Raw genomic sequence first — 5,558 nt, forward strand, 5'->3', positions numbered from 1 at the left:
GCTCAGCCTTCATGTTTTTTGTCCTGGGAGTTAGGGAGCCTTTACTGTCAGGCTTTCTCCTAGAAGCATTAGCTGGTAATTTTGGCAGGTGTGGTAAAGTGGAAGCTTCATTGCCCCAGAATGGGAACACAGAATCCATGCAAGGGCCAGAGAGGACACAGGAACCTCTTGATTCAGCTCCTTTTTCCAAGGAGCAAACAGGCCCAGAGAGGCTCAGAGACTTCCTTGTTGCCATCCAGCAGGCTGAGGGAGAGCCAGGACTTGAACCTAGCAGTCCCTCCTCTGCCACTAGGCTGTGGCAGATGTGGCTTCTGACTTAAGCGTCAGCAGGACCCATCCTGGTCCTCCTTGTCCTGGCTTGGGGCCCTCGCCCTAGTACCTGGAAGGACTGTGCTGGCTCCTCCAGCACTCCTCCCACTGCCAGCCAGGGCTCAATCTCAGTCCTGCACACCGTAGTATGGGAGTGAGGACGTAGGTCTTCCGACTGCTAAGATCACCTTGTCAGCCCCACTGGTCTGGGCAACTCAGCTTGGAGGACAAAGGGCTCAAATCTTGCCCTAAAGGCTGTGACAGGACAAGTTCTCTAGTCACCAGGAGAGGGCACCCCTGACCACCCATAATAGCATTGGGGTTTTTTTTTTTTTCAGTTTACCTTGTCCCAGCCGCGATGCTGACTTTTGTGTGCACTTACTCCTCATGAGTTTGAGGCGGGCACTTTGCTTAGCTCCAGTCTGCAGAACGGGAAGCTGCACCTTAGAGCTCTGGGGTGACTTGAGCCCAGAAACAGAGCTACGTGGTGGTGGAAGAGGCTTTGACCTAGACAGGCAGATTCCGGAGCCAGGCTTCATCACTTCATCCTCCTGCCTTCTTAAGGGCCTGGTTGGGTAGGAGACCCAGAGGGGGTTACAGCAAGAGCTCAGAGGACATGGTGTTTGGGTTCAGAGACAGATTATTTTTTTCTGCTTCTTACTGTTTTCTTAACTTAGATGAGACATATACTGTTTCATCCCCTACTATGGTCCACCAGGTCATACTCCCTCATTATTGTTACCACAGTGAGCGTTTTGTGTTTGCACTCATCCCGGAGGATCACGATCGCAACTGAAGTTCTGATTTAATTGGTCTGAGGTGGTAACCCAGCAATGGAAGGTTCTCAAAGCTCCCCAGATGATTCTAATTTGCAGACAGTGTTGAAAACTACTGAATTATAATCCAACCCCCACTGCTCTGGCAGGCTTGCTTCCACCCCACTGAGTTAGAAGCACTGTAGGACTGGAGACCAGGCCATCCAAGGCCTTTTGACAGGTTCAGAGGGCAGGCTTGGGTGTAGAAGTTCTCCTCTCCCATCCCTTCCATTTTGGGTCATTGAGGCCAGTGTGAGAGCAGTTTCAGGACATTTCTCTGCCTCAATTCCTGGCAGTGTTCTCCACCCCCACCCCCCATCATTCTGTAGTGTTTTCTAGGGCTTTATGAACTGCTTCAAAATTCCCCTCCTGGCTGGGCTCCTGGGGTCAAGATCAGATTCAGGCCTGGGCCAGGTGGAACAAGGAGTGGGGGCCTGCACAGGGAGGTGGGCCCCTAAAGCTGCATAATAATTCCTTTGGAGGGAGGGGGATAGCCCAGACAGAGAAGCCTTTGTACTTTGTGGTCTGCATGCCATGATTTCCATGGCAATCATGGACAGGACAATTTCATAGGAAGTGGGAGCCAAGACCAGAGGAGAGCCAGTTGGCACCCGAAGCCCAGTTACCTAGGCCACTGGGAGATGGAGGTGGGCACAGGAGTGCTGGGATGGGATCTGGCCCTTAGAAGGGCAGAGATCTGGGTGAGTTTGAGCCCTGGTTGTATGACAGGCTCCACAGAAGCCCAACCTGTTCCCGCCAGCCCTTTTCGTGACGGTTGGAAAGGGGCCCTCATGGCTGCCAGGCAAGCGGGTGGTAGCATGGTCCTGATCAGGACAAGCAGGAGTAGGGGAGGCAGAGAGCTTGGAGACCTGCTCACAGATACCCTGGCTGAATGAAGCTGCTCTTCTGGGCCAGGATCCCGACTGGGCTGTGACCCTCAGGGGAGGACTGGCCTGTGGCCTTGCTGGCTGCTCCCCAGGTCACTCCCCAAGGCCAATGCCCTTTCCCGGCACCTCCCCACCACCACTACCTGCCAAGGACAACAGCCTTCTAACCACAGAAGTGCGTACTGTTGTCCCGAGTCCCAAGGTGAGGCAGATGCACTCTTGGACCCTGACCATAGGCTGGAAGCCTCTTCATCCATACGATCACCCAGAGAAACATCCCTCCCCAACCCCTTAGGAATAATGCCATGTATAGCGGGCCCCTTCCCTGTGGTTACCCCATCCTATCATCCCATAATCTGTGACGACGGGAGAGGGCTGGATGCTGGGGCTGCGTTCAGGCTCCTAAGCTCTTCCCTGTCTCAGAACCACTTGCATCTGCCCCAGCTCAAGTTCTTTCCCCTTCCTAAGTTTCTCCCTCTGTAAAATGCCCCTTCCCTTGCCCTGGGCTGAAGGAAGGGATGGGGATAAAATTGCTTAGCTCTCCCTCACAAATCTCTGCCACACAGTTGATGGAGCGACAAGGAGCCCAGAGTCAGACCTTTGCTGCCTGCCCCTCAGTTTTTCCTGCTTGCCAAGATGGTAGTAGACCCGGCCAGGTCATCCCTATACAACTTGAGGAGCAGAATTCCAACTTGCAGGGAGAGATGGGCCCCCACCTGCCAGGCCAGGTCCAGGCTGAAGCCCTGTGTCTTTGAGGGGAGGGTAACTTCACTCCTGGCTTTCATCAGAGCTGGTGAATCTGCTCCTCTACAAGCAGGCCCCTAGTGCTTCCAGTTCCTCTGCTCTTCTGAAGCCCAGCCGATGTGTAAGCATCTCTTCCCCTGGGCCCCTTCCCCTACCCTTCATGCCAACCCCCTCTCCCCTCCAGTTCTGCCAAGAGGATAGCTGCTCTCTGGCCACGAGAAGCAACTACTCAGTGTGGAAGGGACTTTTAGGATCTCCACTCTGTGGACTCTTCCTCCTTCAGCCTGGCTTCCCTTGGGGCCAGGGCAGCAGTGTGGAAATAATAATGGTGGTCAGCCCTCTCCCTGCCACCAGTGATAAACTCTGTGGGAGCAGCTCAGTGAAGACAAAGGTCTTTTTCCAGCTCTCTGAGCAACTGGAGGGCCTCCCTTTTCCCAGCTCTCTGTGGAAAACCCAGGGTAGGCGGCAACCACGGTACTGTCAGTTCTCTGCCTGGGGACTGGGCACCATATGGGATCCTGGGAACAGAAAGCAAAAGAAATCTGAACTGCAGCCTCCCTGGGCTCTAACCCCCAACTCTGGGCACCAGACTTAAGATGGAGAGATGGGGACAGGAGGAGGTTTTCTCTAACTCTCTCCACAAAGGTCATCAGAGCTGGCTGAAAGAGCATGAAAGGAGGACCTAATAGCCAGAAAGGAGGAGTTTCTTTCAACTGAGCATTTCAGAAGTGCTGAGGGTCTGAGCTTCATGCCTCCCACTTAGTGGAGACAACTAAGAGGATGGGGAAAGAGGTATGGTTGAGGAGGGGAAAGAGGGGCTTAAACTCTGCTCTCTTATTCACTGACATGAAATCCTGAGTTTCACCCTGAATTGTCTTTCTTGAACCCCAGGAGTGACCCCTCTCCCCCACCACAGTCCAGCCAGTGCTAAAGAGCCAAGAGTCCTGGGGGATAGAAGTGTGTGTGTCTATGTGTGTGTGTGTGGGGGGAGGGGGGCAGGGGTGTCCTTGGGGCTGCCACCTGTGACTGGGAGGGGAGATGTGCTGAGGTTCTGCAGTCAGGCAAGGGGGCTTAGTGTGGACAGCAGATCTAAAATAAAGCAGGGGATGGGTAGGATGGAACCAAGCCCAAAGAAGCATCTTAATTAGAGGAGGGAGTATGCTAGCACTGATCTTCGGCTCTCTCTGAGGGAGAGGATTTCAGCAGAAGGTGGATGCTTATGAATGCCTTCCTGACTCCCTTGGCTTTTGTCGGTCACAGGGCCATCCCCACGGTAAGCAAGGTATTTTGTCTGGGGCTGCACAGCAGCTACTACCTACTACTGTAGTAGCTGGCTCACCTGCCAGCTATGAGAGCATTTGAAAGGACCAGCAACAGCAGATTCACCAGCTGACTGCAGAGTGCTTTGGGCTCTGAGTCTAACGCTAGGTGCCCTGGAACACAGCTCTTTTCATACTACTGTATCTACACATGCATATAACCCAATTAGAACGCCTTGCGTCAGGACAAGGCTGCTGGTAGAGAACCCCAGCATCTGGCTGGAGGCCCTCATCAATCTACTTCACCTAATTGGGCAGAGGGAAGGATAGCAGACCTCAGCTCAGGGAGGGCTGCCCTGCCACTTAGGATGGGCTCCTGTTAGGGTTACTAAGGAGCCAACAGCTCTAGGACTCAACTTGTTCCACAAAGGACCAGTCATTGGGGAAGAGAAGAGACACAGATAGTGACAATCCAAAGAAAGAGCATGTATGTCAAGGGGGCGCGGGGAGGGAAGAGCTAAGGGCTTTGCTCTCCTGCCCCTCCAACTGCCACCAAACTAGGAAGAGACCCTAAGGAAGCCTGTGCCACCAGCCAACCGTGGCTTTGCTCACTCATGCCAGGAACAGCTATGCGCCCTGCTCAGAAAAACACCACTGTGTAGGAAAGGGCAACCATGTCATCTTGCCCTTTCCTGCTTTTCCACTGGACTGGCAGGGACAGTACCAGGCCTGTTGAGACAGCTCCCACCAACTCCTCCCTAAGGACCAATCCAATTGGGCTTTGCTTCAAGACACCAGTCAGAAAGAACCCAAACAAAACCTCAACAAGTCCCAAGTCATCTTTGCCAAGGACCCACAGGAGGTGGGGAATCTGGGGTCATGCCCTGAGAGAATAAATGGCAAGGTCAAGAAAAAACTTCAAACTGAAGACTTCTCTCCCTTCAGTCCTGTGAGCCTCTGCCTTCAGGGCACAGAAGAGTCCTTGGAAGGAAGCTCCTGGACTCCACAAGCCCGCCTGTTGGGCTGCAGGCAACACTGCTTACCTCTAACATTCAGAAACAACTGCCCTCCCTGGCTCCTCCATTCTGAAGGCAAGTCTTGGGTTGGTCTGACAATGAAGGCTTTTCCCAGCCCACTCTATGCCCCCACTAAAGCCAGATTCTTTGCCACTGTTTATGGTTTGAGATCAAACAAGAACCAGAAGAAGATGTAGGATTAGTCTATCTTTCTCTGGGTGGATGAGAAGCCTTTTTGCCCCCCATTCTGCCTCATCTTTGGGAACCTCATTTTTCCAAGGTATATGGGGCCTGACTGAGCCTCTGAGAAGGCCTCCTGCTATCCCTCAAGCTCCCTTGGACCCCGAGAGGCATGAAGGGGTCTTCCACGTGGCCATTTCTGGGGCTGTAACCCCAACTCCCTTAGAATGTGGCTCCAGGAGACCAGCATGACTGTGTTGCTTCCTCTACAGGACCCCTCACAGTCACTCCTCCCAGGGCCCGGCTCCTGGATGACTGTGGGATCCAGGAGCAGAAACAGAGACACAC

Source organism: Tamandua tetradactyla, chromosome 6 (genome assembly GCF_023851605.1).
Source record: "Tamandua tetradactyla isolate mTamTet1 chromosome 6, mTamTet1.pri, whole genome shotgun sequence".
Taxonomy (NCBI): Eukaryota; Metazoa; Chordata; class Mammalia; order Pilosa; family Myrmecophagidae; genus Tamandua; species Tamandua tetradactyla.